Genomic DNA, 19690 nt, shown 5'->3' with positions numbered 1-19690 from the left:
AAAGTTTGGTTCATTGGAGAAAACCAGTTTAAAAAGATCTGAAAAAAAACTAAATGTATTCATGGCAGAGAAAACAAGTACTACTAATAGACTCAGGGAAACGTTAACATTCACAGAAATTAAAAGTCTCCTTAGAGACTAACAAAAATTGCCACAGCTGACTATATTTCAAGTCATCCAGGCGGGGTATTGGGTTAAGTTTTCAACCAGCAATAATCACGTCTCAGTAGAACTTCATAGACTATGAAATTGCCTCTGCGAAAGGATATCCATAACACCTATGACTTAAAAGTGGACCTGCTCCAACGCTCACAACGCTCGTGGTGCAATTCTCAAACCTTACCGGATGTACAGTACTGTCAGATCGATGACATGTTCATGTTGCACGTGATTGGCTTGTTGATTACAAACTCCGCCTTTTCCATAACCTTATGATCCCGGTCGCACAGAGAAATTTCACAACGTAGGACAACCTACTTTTTCAGACCACATACCCATAATTTCCACGTTCGGGTTCTATTAAAGCAGGGGCCAGTTTCAAAGGGAGCCGTTTGCAGGTCACAAATATCGTTATTTCCCTGATTCGCAAAGGATTTTCACTCACAAACTACAGATACATTTACGAGTCCTACGGTTCTCGTTTTGAAATTAGATAGGCCTACCCAGGATTAGCACGGCTGGGTTTCTTTAAACCAGGATTCCGAGAGATTGAAAGTTTGGTTCATTGGAGAAAACCAGTTCAAAAAGATCAGAAAAAAAACTAAATGTATTCATGGCAGAGAAAACAAGTACTGCTAACAGACTCAGGGAAACGTTAACATTCACAGAAATTAAAAGTCTCCTTAGAGACTAACAAAAATTGCCACAGCTGACTATATTTCAAGTCATCCAGGCGGGGTATTGGGTTAAGTTTTCAACCAGCAATAATCACGTCTCAGTAGAACTTCATAGACTATGAAATTGCCTCTGCGAAAGGATATCCATAACACCTATGACTTAAAAGTGGACCTGCTCCAACGCTCACAACGCTCGTGGTGCAATTCTCAAACCTTACCGGATGTACAGTACTGGCAGATCGATGACATGATCATGTTGCACGTGATTGGCTTGTTGATTACAAACTCCGCCTTTTCCATAACCTTATGATCCCGGTCGCACAGAGAAATTTCACAAACGTAGGACAACCTACTTTTTCAGACCACATACCCATAATTTCCACGTTCGGGTTCTATTAAAGCAGGGGCCAGTTTCAAAGAGAGCCGTTTGCAGGTCACAAATGTCGTTATTTCCCTGATTCGCAAAGGATTTTCACTCACAAACTACAGATACATTTACGAGTCCTACGGTTCTCGTTTTGAAATTAGATAGGCCTACCCAGGATTAGCACGGCTGGGTTTCTTTAAACCAGGATTCCGAGAGATTGAAAGTTTGGTTCATTGGAGAAAACCAGTTCAAAAAGATCAGAAAAAAAACTAAATGTATTCATGGCAGAGAAAACAAGTACTACTAACAGACTCAGGGAAACGTTAACATTCACAGAAATTAAAGTCTCCTTAGAGACTAACAAAAATTGCCACAGCTGACTATATTTCAAGTCATCCAGGCGGGGTATTGGGTTAAGTTTTCAACCAGCAATAATCACGTCTCAGTAGAACTTCATAGACTATGAAATTGCCTCTGCGAAAGGATATCCATAACACCTATGACTTAAAAGTGGACCTGCTCCAACGCTCACAACGCTCGTGGTGCAATTCTCAAACCTTACCGGATGTACAGTACTGTCAGATCGATGACATGTTCATGTTGCACGTGATTGGCTTGTTGATTACAAACTCCGCCTTTTCCATAACCTTATGATCCCGGTCGCACAGAGAAATTTCACAAACGTAGGACAACCTACTTTTTCAGACCACATACCCATAATTTCCACGTTCGGGTTCTATTAAAGCAGGGGCCAGTTTCAAAGAGAGCCGTTTGCAGGTCACAAATGTCGTTATTTCCCTGATTCGCAAAGGATTTTCACTCACAAACTACAGATACATTTACGAGTCCTACGGTTCTCGTTTTGAAATTAGATAGGCCTACCCAGGATTAGCACGGCTGGGTTTCTTTAAACCAGGATTCCGAGAGATTGAAAGTTTGGTTCATTGCAGAAAACCAGTTCAAAAAGATCTGAAAAAAACCTAAATGTATTCATGGCAGAGAAAACAAGTACTGCTAACAGACTCAGGGAAACGTTAACATTCACAGAAATTAAAAGTCTCCTTAGAGACTAACAAAAATTGCCACAGCTGACTATATTTCAAGTCATCCAGGCGGGGTATTGGGTTAAGTTTTCAACCAGCAATAATCACGTCTCAGTAGAACTTCATAGACTATGAAATTGCCTCTGCGCAAGGATATCCACAACACCTATGACTTAAAAGTGGACCTGCTCCAACGCTCACAACGCTCGTGGTGCAATTCTCAAACCTTACCGGATGTACAGTACTGGCAGATCGATGACATGTTCATGTTGCACGTGATTGGCTTGTTGATTACAAACTCCGCCTTTTCCATAACCTTATGATCCCGGTCGCACAGAGAAATTTCACAAACGTAGGACAACCTACTTTTTCAGACCACATACCCATAATTTCCACGTTCGGGTTCTATTAAAGCAGGGGCCAGTTTCAAAGAGAGCCGTTTGCAGGTCACAAATGTCGTTATTTCCCTGATTCGCAAAGGATTTTCACTCACAAACTACAGATACATTTACGAGTCCTACGGTTCTCGTTTTGAAATTAGATAGGCCTACCCAGGATTAGCACGGCTGGGTTTCTTTAAACCAGGATTCCGAGAGATTGAAAGTTTGGTTCATTGCAGAAAACCAGTCCAAAAAGATCAGAAAAAAAACTAAATGTATTCATGGCAGAGAAAACAAGTACTACTAACAGACTCAGGGAAACGTTAACATTCACAGAAATTAAAAGTCTCCTTAGAGACTAACAAAAATTGCCACAGCTGACTATATTTCAAGTCATCCAGGCGGGGTATTGGGTTAAGTTTTCAACCAGCAATAATCACGTCTCAGTAGAACTTCATAGACTATGAAATTGCCTCTGCGAAAGGATATCCATAACATCTATGACTTAAAAGTGGACCTGCTCCAACGCTCACAACGCTCGTGGTGCAATTCTCAAACCTTACCGGATGTACAGTACTGGCAGATCGATGACATGTTCATGTTGCACGTGATTGGCTTGTTGATTACAAACTCCGCCTTTTCCATAACCTTATGATCCCGGTCGCACAGAGAAATTTCACAAACGTAGGACAACCTACTTTTTCAGACCACATACCCATAATTTCCACGTTCGGGTTCTATTAAAGCAGGGGCCAGTTTCAAAGAGAGCCGTTTGCAGGTCACAAATGTCGTTATTTCCCTGATTCGCAAAGGATTTTCACTCACAAACTACAGATACATTTACGAGTCCTACGGTTCTCGTTTTGAAATTAGATAGGCCTACCCAGGATTAGCACGGCTGGGTTTCTTTAAACCAGGATTCCGAGAGATTGAAAGTTTGGTTCATTGGAGAAAACCAGTTTAAAAAGATCTGAAAAAAAACTAAATGTATTCATGGCAGAGAAAACAAGTACTACTAACAGACTCAGGGAAACGTTAACATTCACAGAAATTAAAAGTCTCCTTAGAGACTAACAAAAATTGCCACAGCTGACTATATTTCAAGTCATCCAGGCGGGGTATTGGGTTAAGTTTTCAACCAGCAATAATCACGTCTCAGTAGAACTTCATAGACTATGAAATTGCCTCTGCGAAAGGATATCCATAACACCTATGACTTAAAAGTGGACCTGCTCCAACGCTCACAACGCTCGTGGTGCAATTCTCAAACCTTACCGGATGTACAGTACTGTCAGATCGATGACATGTTCATGTTGCACGTGATTGGCTTGTTGATTACAAACTCCGCCTTTTCCATAACCTTATGATCCCGGTCGCACAGAGAAATTTCACAAATGTAGGACAACCTACTTTTTCAGACCACATACCCATAATTTCCACGTTCGGGTTCTATTAAAGCAGGGGCCAGTTTCAAAGGGAGCCGTTTGCAGGTCACAAATATCGTTATTTCCCTGATTCGCAAAGGATTTTCACTCACAAACTACAGATACATTTACGAGTCCTACGGTTCTCGTTTTGAAATTAGATAGGCCTACCCAGGATTAGCACGGCTGGGTTTCTTTAAACCAGGATTCCGAGAGATTGAAAGTTTGGTTCATTGCAGAAAACCAGTTCAAAAAGATCAGAAAAAAAACTAAATGTATTCATGGCAGAGAAAACAAGTACTGCTAACAGACTCAGGGAAACGTTAACATTCACAGAAATTAAAAGTCTCCTTAGAGACTAACAAAAATTGCCACAGCTGACTATATTTCAAGTCATCCAGGCGGGGTATTGGGTTAAGTTTTCAACCAACAATAATCACGTCTCAGTAGAACTTCATAGACTATGAAATTGCCTCTGCGAAAGGATATCCATAACACCTATGACTTAAAAGTGGACCTGCTCCAACGCTCACAACGCTCGTGGTGCAATTCTCAAACCTTACCGGATGTACAGTACTGGCAGATCGATGACATGTTCATGTTGCACGTGATTGGCTTGTTGATTACAAACTCCGCCTTTTCCATAACCTTATGATCCCGGTCGCACAGAGAAATTTCACAAACGTAGGACAACCTACTTTTTCAGACCACATACCCATAATTTCCACGTTCGGGTTCTATTAAAGCAGGGGCCAGTTTCAAAGAGAGCCGTTTGCAGGTCACAAATGTCGTTATTTCCCTGATTCACAAAGGATTTTCACTCACAAACTACAGATACATTTACGAGTCCTACGGTTCTCGTTTTGAAATTAGATAGGCCTACCCAGGATTAGCACGGCTGGGTTTCTTTAAACCAGGATTCCGAGAGATTGAAAGTTTGGTTCATTGGAGAAAACCAGTTCAAAAAGATCAGAAAAAAAACTAAATGTATTCATGGCAGAGAAAACAAGTACTGCTAACAGACTCAGGGAAACGTTAACATTCACAGAAATTAAAAGTCTCCTTAGAGACTAACAAAAATTGCCACAGCTGACTATATTTCAAGTCATCCAGGCGGGGTATTGGGTTAAGTTTTCAACCAGCAATAATCACGTCTCAGTAGAACTTCATACACTATGAAATTGCCTCTGCGAAAGGATATCCATAACACCTATGACTTAAAAGTGGACCTGCTCCAACGCTCACAACGCTCGTGGTGCAATTCTCAAACCTTACCGGATGTACAGTACTGTCAGATCGATGACATGTTCATGTTGCACGTGATTGGCTTGTTGATTACAAACTCCGCCTTTTCCATAACCTTATGATCCCGGTCGCACAGAGAAATTTCACAAATGTAGGACAACCTACTTTTTCAGACCACATACCCATAATTTCCACGTTCGGGTTCTATTAAAGCAGGGGCCAGTTTCAAAGGGAGCCGTTTGCAGGTCACAAATATCGTTATTTCCCTGATTCGCAAAGGATTTTCACTCACAAACTACAGATACATTTACGAGTCCTACGGTTCTCGTTTTGAAATTAGATAGGCCTACCCAGGATTAGCACGGCTGGGTTTCTTTAAACCAGGATTCCGAGAGATTGAAAGTTTGGTTCATTGGAGAAAACCAGTTCAAAAAGATCAGAAAAAAAACTAAATGTATTCATGGCAGAGAAAACAAGTACTGCTAACAGACTCAGGGAAACGTTAACATTCACAGAAATTAAAAGTCTCCTTAGAGACTTACAAAAATTGCCACAGCTGACTATATTTCAAGTCATCCAGGCGGGGTATTGGGTTAAGTTTTCAACCAGCAATAATCACGTCTCAGTAGAACTTCATAGACTATGAAATTGCCTCTGCGAAAGGATATCCATAACACCTATGACTTAAAAGTGGACCTGCTCCAACGCTCACAACGCTCGTGGTGCAATTCTCAAACCTTACCGGATGTACAGTACTGGCAGATCGATGACATGTTCATGTTGCACGTGATTGGCTTGTTGATTACAAACTCCGCCTTTTCCATAACCTTATGATCCCGGTCGCACAGAGAAATTTCACAAACGTAGGACAACCTACTTTTTCAGACCACATACCCATAATTTCCACGTTCGGGTTCTATTAAAGCAGGGGCCAGTTTCAAAGAGAGCCGTTTGCAGGTCACAAATGTCGTTATTTCCCTGATTCGCAAAGGATTTTCACTCACAAACTACAGATACATTTACGAGTCCTACGGTTCTCGTTTTGAAATTAGATAGGCCTACCCAGGATTAGCACGGCTGGGTTTCTTTAAACCAGGATTCCGAGAGATTGAAAGTTTGCTTCATTGGAGAAAACCAGTTCAAAAAGATCAGAAAAAAAACTAAATGTATTCATGGCAGAGAAAACAAGTACTACTAACAGACTCAGGGAAATGTTAACATTCACAGAAATTAAAAGTCTCCTTAGAGACTAACAAAAATTGCCACAGCTGACTATATTTCAAGTCATCCAGGCGGGGTATTGGGTTAAGTTTTCAACCAGCAATAATCACGTCTCAGTAGAACTTCATAGACTATGAAATTGCCTCTGCGAAAGGATATCCATAACACCTATGACTTAAAAGTGGACCTGCTCCAACGCTCACAACGCTCGTGGTGCAATTCTCAAACCTTACCGGATGTACAGTACTGTCAGATCGATGACATGTTCATGTTGCACGTGATTGGCTTGTTGATTACAAACTCCGCCTTTTCCATAACCTTATGATCCCGGTCGCACAGAGAAATTTCACAAACGTAGGACAACCTACTTTTTCAGACCACATACCCATAATTTCCACGTTCGGGTTCTATTAAAGCAGGGGCCAGTTTCAAAGAGAGCCGTTTGCAGGTCACAAATGTCGTTATTTCCTTGATTCGCAAAGGATTTTCACTCACAAACTACAGATACATTTACGAGTCCTACGGTTCTCGTTTTGAAATTAGATAGGCCTACCCAGGATTAGCACGGCTGGGTTTCTTTAAACCAGGATTCCGAGAGATTGAAAGTTTGGTTCATTGCAGAAAACCAGTTCAAAAAGATCTGAAAAAAACCTAAATGTATTCATGGCAGAGAAAACAAGTACTACTAACAGACTCAGGGAAACGTTAACATTCACAGAAATTAAAGTCTCCTTAGAGACTAACAAAAATTGCCACAGCTGACTATATTTCAAGTCATCCAGGCGGGGTATTGGGTTAAGTTTTCAACCAGCAATAATCACGTCTCAGTAGAACTTCATAGACTATGAAATTGCCTCTGCGAAAGGATATCCATAACACCTATGACTTAAAAGTGGACCTGCTCCAACGCTCACAACGCTCGTGGTGCAATTCTCAAACCTTACCGGATGTACAGTACTGGCAGATCGATGACATGTTCATGTTGCACGTGATTGGCTTGTTGATTACAAACTCCGCCTTTTCCATAACTTTATGATCCCGGTCGCACAGAGAAATTTCACAAACGTAGGACAACCTACTTTTTCAGACCACATACCCATAATTTCCACGTTCGGGTTCTATTAAAGCAGGGGCCAGTTTCAAAGGGAGCCGTTTGCAGGTCACAAATATCGTTATTTCCCTGATTCGCAAAGGATTTTCACTCACAAACTACAGATACATTTACGAGTCCTACGGTTCTCGTTTTGAAATTAGATAGGCCTACCCAGGATTAGCACGGCTGGGTTTCTTTAAACCAGGATTCCGAGAGATTGAAAGTTTGGTTCATTGGAGAAAACCAGTTCAAAAAGATCAGAAAAAAAACTAAATGTATTCATGGCAGAGAAAACAAGTACTACTAACAGACTCAGGGAAACGTTAACATTCACAGAAATTAAAAGTCTCCTTAGAGACTAACAAAAATTGCCACAGCTGACTATATTTCAAGTCATCCAGGCGGGGTATTGGGTTAAGTTTTCAACCAGCAATAATCACGTCTCAGTAGAACTTCATAGACTATGAAATTGCCTCTGCGAAAGGATATCCATAACACCTATGACTTAAAAGTGGACCTGCTCCAACGCTCACAACGCTCGTGGTGCAATTCTCAAACCTTACCGGATGTACAGTACTGTCAGATCGATGACATGTTCATGTTGCACGTGATTGGCTTGTTGATTACAAACTCCGCCTTTTCCATAACCTTATGATCCCGGTCGCACAGAGAAATTTCACAAACGTAGGACAACCTACTTTTTCAGACCACATACCCATAATTTCCACGTTCGGGTTCTATTAAAGCAGGGGCCAGTTTCAAAGAGAGCCGTTTGCAGGTCACAAATGTCGTTATTTCCCTGATTCGCAAAGGATTTTCACTCACAAACTACAGATACATTTACGAGTCCTACGGTTCTCGTTTTCAAATTAGATAGGCCTACCCAGGATTAGCACGGCTGGGTTTCTTTAAACCAGGATTCCGAGAGATTGAAAGTTTGGTTCATTGGAGAAAACCAGTTCAAAAAGATCAGATAAAAAACTAAATGTATTCATGGCAGAGAAAACAAGTACTACTAACAGACTCAGGGAAACGTTAACATTCACAGAAATTAAAGTCTCCTTAGAGACTAACAAAAATTGCCACAGCTGACTATATTTCAAGTCATCCAGGCGGGGTATTGGGTTAAGTTTTCAACCAGCAATAATCACGTCTCAGTAGAACTTCATAGACTATGAAATTGCCTCTGCGCAAGGATATCCATAACACCTATGACTTAAAAGTGGACCTGCTCCAACGCTCACAACGCTCGTGGTGCAATTCTCAAACCTTACCGGATGTACAGTACTGGCAGATCGATGACATGTTCATGTTGCACGTGATTGGCTTGTTGATTACAAACTCCGCCTTTTCCATAACCTTATGATCCCGGTCGCACAGAGAAATTTCACAAACGTAGGACAACCTACTTTTTCAGACCACATACCCATAATTTCCACGTTCGGGTTCTATTAAAGCAGGGGCCAGTTTCAAAGAGAGCCGTTTGCAGGTCACAAATGTCGTTATTTCCCTGATTCGCAAAGGATTTTCACTCACAAACTACAGATACATTTACGAGTCCTACGGTTCTCGTTTTGAAATTAGATAGGCCTACCCAGGATTAGCACGGCTGGGTTTCTTTAAACCAGGATTCCGAGAGATTGAAAGTTTGGTTCATTGGAGAAAACCAGTTTAAAAAGATCTGAAAAAAAACTAAATGTATTCATGGCAGAGAAAACAAGTACTACTAACAGACTCAGGGAAACGTTAACATTCACAGAAATTAAAAGTCTCCTTAGAGACTAACAAAAATTGCCACAGCTGACTATATTTCAAGTCATCCAGGCGGGGTATTGGGTTAAGTTTTCAACCAGCAATAATCACGTCTCAGTAGAACTTCATAGACTATGAAATTGCCTCTGCGAAAGGATATCCATAACACCTATGACTTAAAAGTGGACCTGCTCCAACGCTCACAACGCTCGTGGTGCAATTCTCAAACCTTACCGGATGTACAGTACTGTCAGATCGATGACATGTTCATGTTGCACGTGATTGGCTTGTTGATTACAAACTCCGCCTTTTCCATAACCTTATGATCCCGGTCGCACAGAGAAATTTCACAAACGTAGGACAACCTACTTTTTCAGACCACATACCCATAATTTCCACGTTCGGGTTCTATTAAAGCAGGGGCCAGTTTCAAAGGGAGCCGTTTGCAGGTCACAAATATCGTTATTTCCCTGATTCGCAAAGGATTTTCACTCACAAACTACAGATACATTTACGAGTCCTACGGTTCTCGTTTTGAAATTAGATAGGCCTACCCAGGATTAGCACGGCTGGGTTTCTTTAAACCAGGATTCCGAGAGATTGAAAGTTTGGTTCATTGGAGAAAACCAGTTCAAAAAGATCAGAAAAAAAACTAAATGTATTCATGGCAGAGAAAACAAGTACTGCTAACAGACTCAGGGAAACGTTAACATTCACAGAAATTAAAAGTCTCCTTAGAGACTAACAAAAATTGCCACAGCTGACTATATTTCAAGTCATCCAGGCGGGGTATTGGGTTAAGTTTTCAACCAGCAATAATCACGTCTCAGTAGAACTTCATAGACTATGAAATTGCCTCTGCGAAAGGATATCCATAACACCTATGACTTAAAAGTGGACCTGCTCCAACGCTCACAACGCTCGTGGTGCAATTCTCAAACCTTACCGGATGTACAGTACTGGCAGATCGATGACATGTTCATGTTGCACGTGATTGGCTTGTTGATTACAAACTCCGCCTTTTCCATAACCTTATGATCCCGGTCGCACAGAGAAATTTCACAAACGTAGGACAACCTACTTTTTCAGACCACATACCCATAATTTCCACGTTCGGGTTCTATTAAAGCAGGGGCCAGTTTCAAAGAGAGCCGTTTGCAGGTCACAAATGTCGTTATTTCCCTGATTCGCAAAGGATTTTCACTCACAAACTACAGATACATTTACGAGTCCTACGGTTCTCGTTTTGAAATTAGATAGGCCTACCCAGGATTAGCACGGCTGGGTTTCTTTAAACCAGGATTCCGAGAGATTGAAAGTTTGCTTCATTGGAGAAAACCAGTTCAAAAAGATCGAAAAAAAAACTAAATGTATTCATGGCAGAGAAAACAAGTACTACTAACAGACTCAGGGAAACGTTAACATTCACAGAAATTAAAAGTCTCCTTAGAGACTAACAAAAATTGCCACAGCTGACTATATTTCAAGTCATCCAGGCGGGGTATTGGGTTAAGTTTTCAACCAGCAATAATCACGTCTCAGTAGAACTTCATAGACTATGAAATTGCCTCTGCGAAAGGATATCCATAACACCTATGACTTAAAAGTGGACCTGCTCCAACGCTCACAACGCTCGTGGTGCAATTCTCAAACCTTACCGGATGTACAGTACTGTCAGATCGATGACATGTTCATGTTGCACGTGATTGGCTTGTTGATTACAAACTCCGCCTTTTCCATAACCTTATGATCCCGGTCGCACAGAGAAATTTCACAAACGTAGGACAACCTACTTTTTCAGACCACATACCCATAATTTCCACGTTCGGGTTCTATTAAAGCAGGGGCCAGTTTCAAAGAGAGCCGTTTGCAGGTCACAAATGTCGTTATTTCCCTGATTCGCAAAGGATTTTCACTCACAAACTACAGATACATTTACGAGTCCTACGGTTCTCGTTTTGAAATTAGATAGGCCTACCCAGGATTAGCACGGCTGGGTTTCTTTAAACCAGGATTCCGAGAGATTGAAAGTTTGCTTCATTGGAGAAAACCAGTTCAAAAAGATCTGAAAAAAACCTAAATGTATTCATGGCAGAGAAAACAAGCACTACTAACAGACTCAGGGAAACGTTAACATTCACAGAAATTAAAAGTCTCCTTAGAGACTAACAAAAATTGCCACAGCTGACTATATTTCAAGTCATCCAGGCGGGGTATTGGGTTAAGTTTTCAACCAGCAATAATCACGTCTCAATAGAACTTCATAGACTATGAAATTGCCTCTGGGCAAGGATATCCATAACACCTATGACTTAAAAGTGGACCTGCTCCAACGCTCACAACGCTCGTGGTGCAATTCTCAAACCTTACCGGATGTACAGTACAGTACGCCAATCACGTGCAACATGTTCATGTTGCACGTGATTGGCTTGTTGATTACAAACTCCGCCTTTTCCATAACCTTATGATCCCGGTCGCACAGAGAAATTTCACAAACGTAGGACAACCTACTTTTTCAGACCACATACCCATAATTTCCACGTTCGGGTTCTATTAAAGCAGGGGCCAGTTTCAAAGAGAGCCGTTTGCAGGTCACAAATGTCGTTATTTCCCTGATTCGCAAAGGATTTTCACTCACAAACTACAGATACATTTACGAGTCCTACGGTTCTCGTTTTGAAATTAGATAGGCCTACCCAGGATTAGCACGGCTGGGTTTCTTTAAACCAGGATTCCGAGAGATTGAAAGTTTGGTTCATTGGAGAAAACCAGTTCAAAAAGATCAGAAAAAAAACTAAATGTATTCATGGCAGAGAAAACAAGTACTACTAACAGACTCAGGGAAACTTTAACATTCACAGAAATTAAAGTCTCCTTAGAGACTAACAAAAATTGCCACAGCTGACTATATTTCAAGTCATCCAGGCGGGGTATTGGGTTAAGTTTTCAACCAGCAATAATCACGTCTCAGTAGAACTTCATAGACTATGAAATTGCCTCTGCGAAAGGATATCCATAACACCTATGACTTAAAAGTGGACCTGCTCCAACGCTCACAACGCTCGTGGTGCAATTCTCAAACCTTACCGGATGTACAGTACTGTCAGATCGATGACATGTTCATGTTGCACGTGATTGGCTTGTTGATTACAAACTCCGCCTTTTCCATAACCTTATGATCCCGGTCGCACAGAGAAATTTCACAAACGTAGGACAACCTACTTTTTCAGACCACATACCCATAATTTCCACGTTCGGGTTCTATTAAAGCAGGGGCCAGTTTCAAAGAGAGCCGTTTGCAGGTCACAAATGTCGTTATTTCCCTGATTCGCAAAGGATTTTCACTCACAAACTACAGATACATTTACGAGTCCTACGGTTCTCGTTTTGAAATTAGATAGGCCTACCCAGGATTAGCACGGCTGGGTTTCTTTAAACCAGGATTCCGAGAGATTGAAAGTTTGCTTCATTGGAGAAAACCAGTTCAAAAAGATCTGAAAAAAACCTAAATGTATTCATGGCAGAGAAAACAAGCACTACTAACAGACTCAGGGAAACGTTAACATTCACAGAAATTAAAAGTCTCCTTAGAGACTAACAAAAATTGCCACAGCTGACTATATTTCAAGTCATCCAGGCGGGGTATTGGGTTAAGTTTTCAACCAGCAATAATCACGTCTCAATAGAACTTCATAGACTATGAAATTGCCTCTGGGCAAGGATATCCATAACACCTATGACTTAAAAGTGGACCTGCTCCAACGCTCACAACGCTCGTGGTGCAATTCTCAAACCTTACCGGATGTACAGTACTGTCAGATCGATGACATGTTCATGTTGCACGTGATTGGCTTGTTGATTACAAACTCCGCCTTTTCCATAACCTTATGATCCCGGTCGCACAGAGAAATTTCACAAACGTAGGACAACCTACTTTTTCAGACCACATACCCATAATTTCCACGTTCGGGTTCTATTAAAGCAGGGGCCAGTTTCAAAGAGAGCCGTTTGCAGGTCACAAATGTCGTTATTTCCCTGATTCGCAAAGGATTTTCACTCACAAACTACAGATACATTTACGAGTCCTACGGTTCTCGTTTTGAAATTAGATAGGCCTACCCAGGATTAGCACGGCTGGGTTTCTTTAAACCAGGATTCCGAGAGATTGAAAGTTTGGTTCATTGGAGAAAACCAGTTTAAAAAGATCTGAAAAAAAACTAAATGTATTCATGGCAGAGAAAACAAGTACTACTAATAGACTCAGGGAAACGTTAACATTCACAGAAATTAAAAGTCTCCTTAGAGACTAACAAAAATTGCCACAGCTGACTATATTTCAAGTCATCCAGGCGGGGTATTGGGTTAAGTTTTCAACCAGCAATAATCACGTCTCAGTAGAACTTCATAGACTATGAAATTGCCTCTGCGAAAGGATATCCATAACACCTATGACTTAAAAGTGGACCTGCTCCAACGCTCACAACGCTCGTGGTGCAATTCTCAAACCTTACCGGATGTACAGTACTGTCAGATCGATGACATGTTCATGTTGCACGTGATTGGCTTGTTGATTACAAACTCCGCCTTTTCCATAACCTTATGATCCCGGTCGCACAGAGAAATTTCACAACGTAGGACAACCTACTTTTTCAGACCACATACCCATAATTTCCACGTTCGGGTTCTATTAAAGCAGGGGCCAGTTTCAAAGGGAGCCGTTTGCAGGTCACAAATATCGTTATTTCCCTGATTCGCAAAGGATTTTCACTCACAAACTACAGATACATTTACGAGTCCTACGGTTCTCGTTTTGAAATTAGATAGGCCTACCCAGGATTAGCACGGCTGGGTTTCTTTAAACCAGGATTCCGAGAGATTGAAAGTTTGGTTCATTGGAGAAAACCAGTTCAAAAAGATCAGAAAAAAAACTAAATGTATTCATGGCAGAGAAAACAAGTACTGCTAACAGACTCAGGGAAACGTTAACATTCACAGAAATTAAAAGTCTCCTTAGAGACTAACAAAAATTGCCACAGCTGACTATATTTCAAGTCATCCAGGCGGGGTATTGGGTTAAGTTTTCAACCAGCAATAATCACGTCTCAGTAGAACTTCATAGACTATGAAATTGCCTCTGCGAAAGGATATCCATAACACCTATGACTTAAAAGTGGACCTGCTCCAACGCTCACAACGCTCGTGGTGCAATTCTCAAACCTTACCGGATGTACAGTACTGGCAGATCGATGACATGATCATGTTGCACGTGATTGGCTTGTTGATTACAAACTCCGCCTTTTCCATAACCTTATGATCCCGGTCGCACAGAGAAATTTCACAAACGTAGGACAACCTACTTTTTCAGACCACATACCCATAATTTCCACGTTCGGGTTCTATTAAAGCAGGGGCCAGTTTCAAAGAGAGCCGTTTGCAGGTCACAAATGTCGTTATTTCCCTGATTCGCAAAGGATTTTCACTCACAAACTACAGATACATTTACGAGTCCTACGGTTCTCGTTTTGAAATTAGATAGGCCTACCCAGGATTAGCACGGCTGGGTTTCTTTAAACCAGGATTCCGAGAGATTGAAAGTTTGGTTCATTGGAGAAAACCAGTTCAAAAAGATCAGAAAAAAAACTAAATGTATTCATGGCAGAGAAAACAAGTACTACTAACAGACTCAGGGAAACTTTAACATTCACAGAAATTAAAGTCTCCTTAGAGACTAACAAAAATTGCCACAGCTGACTATATTTCAAGTCATCCAGGCGGGGTATTGGGTTAAGTTTTCAACCAGCAATAATCACGTCTCAGTAGAACTTCATAGACTATGAAATTGCCTCTGCGAAAGGATATCCATAACACCTATGACTTAAAAGTGGACCTGCTCCAACGCTCACAACGCTCGTGGTGCAATTCTCAAACCTTACCGGATGTACAGTACTGTCAGATCGATGACATGTTCATGTTGCACGTGATTGGCTTGTTGATTACAAACTCCGCCTTTTCCATAACCTTATGATCCCGGTCGCACAGAGAAATTTCACAAACGTAGGACAACCTACTTTTTCAGACCACATACCCATAATTTCCACGTTCGGGTTCTATTAAAGCAGGGGCCAGTTTCAAAGAGAGCCGTTTGCAGGTCACAAATGTCGTTATTTCCCTGATTCGCAAAGGATTTTCACTCACAAACTACAGATACATTTACGAGTCCTACGGTTCTCGTTTTGAAATTAGATAGGCCTACCCAGGATTAGCACGGCTGGGTTTCTTTAAACCAGGATTCCGAGAGATTGAAAGTTTGGTTCATTGCAGAAAACCAGTTCAAAAAGATCTGAAAAAAACCTAAATGTATTCATGGCAGAGAAAACAAGTACTGCTAACAGACTCAGGGAAACGTTAACATTCACAGAAATTAAAAGTCTCCTTAGAGACTAACAAAAATTGCCACAGCTGACTATATTTCAAGTCATCCAGGCGGGGTATTGGGTTAAGTTTTCAACCAGCAATAATCACGTCTCAGTAGAACTTCATAGACTATGAAATTGCCTCTGCGCAAGGATATCCACAACACCTATGACTTAAAAGTGGACCTGCTCCAACGCTCACAACGCTCGTGGTGCAATTCTCAAACCTTACCGGATGTACAGTACTGGCAGATCGATGACATGTTCATGTTGCACGTGATTGGCTTGTTGATTACAAACTCCGCCTTTTCCATAACCTTATGATCCCGGTCGCACAGAGAAATTTCACAAACGTAGGACAACCTACTTTTTCAGACCACATACCCATAATTTCCACGTTCGGGTTCTATTAAAGCAGGGGCCAGTTTCAAAGAGAGCCGTTTGCAGGTCACAAATGTCGTTATTTCCCTGATTCGCAAAGGATTTTCACTCACAAACTACAGATACATTTACGAGTCCTACGGTTCTCATTTTGAAATTAGATAGGCCTACCCAGGATTAGCACGGCTGGGTTTCTTTAAACCAGGATTCCGAGAGATTGAAAGTTTGGTTCATTGGAGAAAACCAGTCCAAAAAGATCAGAAAAAAAACTAAATGTATTCATGGCAGAGAAAACAAGTACTACTAACAGACTCAGGGAAACGTTAACATTCACAGAAATTAAAAGTCTCCTTAGAGACTAACAAAAATTGCCACAGCTGACTATATTTCAAGTCATCCAGGCGGGGTATTGGGTTAAGTTTTCAACCAGCAATAATCACGTCTCAGTAGAACTTCATAGACTATGAAATTGCCTCTGCGAAAGGATATCCATAACATCTATGACTTAAAAGTGGACCTGCTCCAACGCTCACAACGCTCGTGGTGCAATTCTCAAACCTTACCGGATGTACAGTACTGGCAGATCGATGACATGTTCATGTTGCACGTGATTGGCTTGTTGATTACAAACTCCGCCTTTTCCATAACCTTATGATCCCGGTCGCACAGAGAAATTTCACAAACGTAGGACAACCTACTTTTTCAGACCACATACCCATAATTTCCACGTTCGGGTTCTATTAAAGCAGGGGCCAGTTTCAAAGAGAGCCGTTTGCAGGTCACAAATGTCGTTATTTCCCTGATTCGCAAAGGATTTTCACTCACAAACTACAGATACATTTACGAGTCCTACGGTTCTCGTTTTGAAATTAGATAGGCCTACCCAGGATTAGCACGGCTGGGTTTCTTTAAACCAGGATTCCGAGAGATTGAAAGTTTGGTTCATTGGAGAAAACCAGTTTAAAAAGATCTGAAAAAAAACTAAATGTATTCATGGCAGAGAAAACAAGTACTACTAACAGACTCAGGGAAACGTTAACATTCACAGAAATTAAAAGTCTCCTTAGAGACTAACAAAAATTGCCACAGCTGACTATATTTCAAGTCATCCAGGCGGGGTATTGGGTTAAGTTTTCAACCAGCAATAATCACGTCTCAGTAGAACTTCATAGACTATGAAATTGCCTCTGCGAAAGGATATCCATAACACCTATGACTTAAAAGTGGACCTGCTCCAACGCTCACAACGCTCGTGGTGCAATTCTCAAACCTTACCGGATGTACAGTACTGTCAGATCGATGACATGTTCATGTTGCACGTGATTGGCTTGTTGATTACAAACTCCGCCTTTTCCATAACCTTATGATCCCGGTCGCACAGAGAAATTTCACAAATGTAGGACAACCTACTTTTTCAGACCACATACCCATAATTTCCACGTTCGGGTTCTATTAAAGCAGGGGCCAGTTTCAAAGGGAGCCGTTTGCAGGTCACAAATATCGTTATTTCCCTGATTCGCAAAGGATTTTCACTCACAAACTACAGATACATTTACGAGTCCTACGGTTCTCGTTTTGAAATTAGATAGGCCTACCCAGGATTAGCACGGCTGGGTTTCTTTAAACCAGGATTCCGAGAGATTGAAAGTTTGGTTCATTGCAGAAAACCAGTTCAAAAAGATCAGAAAAAAAACTAAATGTATTCATGGCAGAGAAAACAAGTACTGCTAACAGACTCAGGGAAACGTTAACATTCACAGAAATTAAAAGTCTCCTTAGAGACTAACAAAAATTGCCACAGCTGACTATATTTCAAGTCATCCAGGCGGGGTATTGGGTTAAGTTTTCAACCAACAATAATCACGTCTCAGTAGAACTTCATAGACTATGAAATTGCCTCTGCGAAAGGATATCCATAACACCTATGACTTAAAAGTGGACCTGCTCCAACGCTCACAACGCTCGTGGTGCAATTCTCAAACCTTACCGGATGTACAGTACTGGCAGATCGATGACATGTTCATGTTGCACGTGATTGGCTTGTTGATTACAAACTCCGCCTTTTCCATAACCTTATGATCCCGGTCGCACAGAGAAATTTCACAAACGTAGGACAACCTACTTTTTCAGACCACATACCCATAATTTCCACGTTCGGGTTCTATTAAAGCAGGGGCCAGTTTCAAAGAGAGCCGTTTGCAGGTCACAAATGTCGTTATTTCCCTGATTCGCAAAGGATTTTCACTCACAAACTACAGATACATTTACGAGTCCTACGGTTCTCGTTTTGAAATTAGATAGGCCTACCCAGGATTAACACGGCTGGGTTTCTTTAAACCAGGATTCCGAGAGATTGAAAGTTTGGTTCATTGGAGAAAACCAGTTTAAAAAGATCTGAAAAAAAACTAAATGTATTCATGGCAGAGAAAACAAGTACTACTAACAGACTCAGGGAAACGTTAACATTCACAGAAATTAAAAGTCTCCTTAGAGACTAACAAAAATTGCCACAGCTGACTATATTTCAAGTCATCCAGGCGGGGTATTGGGTTAAGTTTTCAACCAGCAATAATCACGTCTCAGTAGAACTTCATAGACTATGAAATTGCCTCTGCGAAAGGATATCCATAACACCTATGACTTAAAAGTGGACCTGCTCCAACGCTCACAACGCTCGTGGTGCAATTCTCAAACCTTACCGGATGTACAGTACTGTCAGATCGATGACATGTTCATGTTGCACGTGATTGGCTTGTTGATTACAAACTCCGCCTTTTCCATAACCTTATGATCCCGGTCGCACAGAGAAATTTCACAAACGTAGGACAACCTACTTTTTCAGACCACATACCCATAATTTCCACGTTCGGGTTCTATTAAAGCAGGGGCCAGTTTCAAAGGGAGCCGTTTGCAGGTCACAAATATCGTTATTTCCCTGATTCGCAAAGGATTTTCACTCACAAACTACAGATACATTTACAAGTCCTACGGTTCTCGTTTTGAAATTAGATAGGCCTACCCAGGATTAGCACGGCTGGGTTTCTTTAAACCAGGATTCCGAGAGATTGAAAGTTTGGTTCATTGGAGAAAACCAGTTCAAAAAGATCAGAAAAAAAACTAAATGTATTCATGGCAGAGAAAACAAGTACTACTAACAGACTCAGGGAAACGTTAACATTCACAGAAATTAAAGTCTCCTTAGAGACTAACAAAAATTGCCACAGCTGACTATATTTCAAGTCATCCAGGCGGGGTATTGGGTTAAGTTTTCAACCAGCAATAATCACGTCTCAGTAGAACTTCATAGACTATGAAATTGCCTCTGCGCAAGGATATCCATAACACCTATGACTTAAAAGTGGACCTGCTCCAACGCTCACAACGCTCGTGGTGCAATTCTCAAACCTTACCGGATGTACAGTACTGTCAAATCGATGACATGTTCATGTTGCACGTGATTGGCTTGTTGATTACAAACTCCGCCTTTTCCATAACCTTATGATCCCGGTCGCACAGAGAAATTTCACAAACGTAG

The 19690-nt window shown here is 41.2% G+C and overlaps 1 long non-coding RNA gene and 28 other non-coding genes across 29 annotated transcripts in view; all 29 read right to left on the bottom strand.

The window, feature by feature from the left end:
- The window catches only part of LOC137199870 (uncharacterized), a 72934-nt gene that overhangs the window by 45113 nt on the left and 8131 nt on the right, over positions 1–19690 (bottom strand). The window lies entirely within an intron of this gene.
- On the bottom strand, positions 127–267 carry LOC137200500 (U4 spliceosomal RNA). The gene has a single exon (XR_010931971.1). It is a non-coding gene; the product is annotated as a U4 spliceosomal RNA (small nuclear RNA).
- On the bottom strand, positions 838–978 carry LOC137200499 (U4 spliceosomal RNA). The gene has a single exon (XR_010931970.1). It is a non-coding gene; the product is annotated as a U4 spliceosomal RNA (small nuclear RNA).
- LOC137200498 (U4 spliceosomal RNA) lies at positions 1549–1689 on the bottom strand. Its single transcript, XR_010931969.1, has one exon. It is a non-coding gene; the product is annotated as a U4 spliceosomal RNA (small nuclear RNA).
- LOC137200580 (U4 spliceosomal RNA) lies at positions 2261–2401 on the bottom strand. The gene has a single exon (XR_010932043.1). It is a non-coding gene; the product is annotated as a U4 spliceosomal RNA (small nuclear RNA).
- On the bottom strand, positions 2973–3113 carry LOC137200497 (U4 spliceosomal RNA). The gene has a single exon (XR_010931968.1). It is a non-coding gene; the product is annotated as a U4 spliceosomal RNA (small nuclear RNA).
- Positions 3685–3825, bottom strand: LOC137200495 (U4 spliceosomal RNA). The gene has a single exon (XR_010931966.1). It is a non-coding gene; the product is annotated as a U4 spliceosomal RNA (small nuclear RNA).
- LOC137200549 (U4 spliceosomal RNA) lies at positions 4397–4537 on the bottom strand. The gene has a single exon (XR_010932016.1). It is a non-coding gene; the product is annotated as a U4 spliceosomal RNA (small nuclear RNA).
- On the bottom strand, positions 5109–5249 carry LOC137200559 (U4 spliceosomal RNA). Its single transcript, XR_010932024.1, has one exon. It is a non-coding gene; the product is annotated as a U4 spliceosomal RNA (small nuclear RNA).
- Positions 5821–5961, bottom strand: LOC137200603 (U4 spliceosomal RNA). The gene has a single exon (XR_010932064.1). It is a non-coding gene; the product is annotated as a U4 spliceosomal RNA (small nuclear RNA).
- Positions 6533–6673, bottom strand: LOC137200494 (U4 spliceosomal RNA). The gene has a single exon (XR_010931965.1). It is a non-coding gene; the product is annotated as a U4 spliceosomal RNA (small nuclear RNA).
- Positions 7244–7384, bottom strand: LOC137200493 (U4 spliceosomal RNA). The gene has a single exon (XR_010931964.1). It is a non-coding gene; the product is annotated as a U4 spliceosomal RNA (small nuclear RNA).
- Positions 7956–8096, bottom strand: LOC137200492 (U4 spliceosomal RNA). Its single transcript, XR_010931963.1, has one exon. It is a non-coding gene; the product is annotated as a U4 spliceosomal RNA (small nuclear RNA).
- Positions 8667–8807, bottom strand: LOC137200579 (U4 spliceosomal RNA). Its single transcript, XR_010932042.1, has one exon. It is a non-coding gene; the product is annotated as a U4 spliceosomal RNA (small nuclear RNA).
- On the bottom strand, positions 9379–9519 carry LOC137200491 (U4 spliceosomal RNA). The gene has a single exon (XR_010931962.1). It is a non-coding gene; the product is annotated as a U4 spliceosomal RNA (small nuclear RNA).
- On the bottom strand, positions 10091–10231 carry LOC137200615 (U4 spliceosomal RNA). Its single transcript, XR_010932076.1, has one exon. It is a non-coding gene; the product is annotated as a U4 spliceosomal RNA (small nuclear RNA).
- Positions 10803–10943, bottom strand: LOC137200614 (U4 spliceosomal RNA). The gene has a single exon (XR_010932075.1). It is a non-coding gene; the product is annotated as a U4 spliceosomal RNA (small nuclear RNA).
- On the bottom strand, positions 11515–11655 carry LOC137200553 (U4 spliceosomal RNA). The gene has a single exon (XR_010932020.1). It is a non-coding gene; the product is annotated as a U4 spliceosomal RNA (small nuclear RNA).
- Positions 12232–12372, bottom strand: LOC137200613 (U4 spliceosomal RNA). Its single transcript, XR_010932074.1, has one exon. It is a non-coding gene; the product is annotated as a U4 spliceosomal RNA (small nuclear RNA).
- Positions 12944–13084, bottom strand: LOC137200552 (U4 spliceosomal RNA). Its single transcript, XR_010932019.1, has one exon. It is a non-coding gene; the product is annotated as a U4 spliceosomal RNA (small nuclear RNA).
- On the bottom strand, positions 13656–13796 carry LOC137200612 (U4 spliceosomal RNA). The gene has a single exon (XR_010932073.1). It is a non-coding gene; the product is annotated as a U4 spliceosomal RNA (small nuclear RNA).
- Positions 14367–14507, bottom strand: LOC137200611 (U4 spliceosomal RNA). The gene has a single exon (XR_010932072.1). It is a non-coding gene; the product is annotated as a U4 spliceosomal RNA (small nuclear RNA).
- On the bottom strand, positions 15078–15218 carry LOC137200609 (U4 spliceosomal RNA). The gene has a single exon (XR_010932070.1). It is a non-coding gene; the product is annotated as a U4 spliceosomal RNA (small nuclear RNA).
- LOC137200578 (U4 spliceosomal RNA) lies at positions 15790–15930 on the bottom strand. The gene has a single exon (XR_010932041.1). It is a non-coding gene; the product is annotated as a U4 spliceosomal RNA (small nuclear RNA).
- LOC137200608 (U4 spliceosomal RNA) lies at positions 16502–16642 on the bottom strand. The gene has a single exon (XR_010932069.1). It is a non-coding gene; the product is annotated as a U4 spliceosomal RNA (small nuclear RNA).
- Positions 17214–17354, bottom strand: LOC137200607 (U4 spliceosomal RNA). Its single transcript, XR_010932068.1, has one exon. It is a non-coding gene; the product is annotated as a U4 spliceosomal RNA (small nuclear RNA).
- On the bottom strand, positions 17926–18066 carry LOC137200548 (U4 spliceosomal RNA). The gene has a single exon (XR_010932015.1). It is a non-coding gene; the product is annotated as a U4 spliceosomal RNA (small nuclear RNA).
- Positions 18638–18778, bottom strand: LOC137200606 (U4 spliceosomal RNA). Its single transcript, XR_010932067.1, has one exon. It is a non-coding gene; the product is annotated as a U4 spliceosomal RNA (small nuclear RNA).
- LOC137200577 (U4 spliceosomal RNA) lies at positions 19349–19489 on the bottom strand. The gene has a single exon (XR_010932040.1). It is a non-coding gene; the product is annotated as a U4 spliceosomal RNA (small nuclear RNA).

This window comes from Thunnus thynnus, chromosome 16 (assembly GCF_963924715.1).
Source record: "Thunnus thynnus chromosome 16, fThuThy2.1, whole genome shotgun sequence".
NCBI lineage: Eukaryota > Metazoa > Chordata > Actinopteri > Scombriformes > Scombridae > Thunnus > Thunnus thynnus.
Note: the sequence above shows the minus strand (reverse complement) of the source record. Positions and strands in the feature narration are given on the sequence as shown.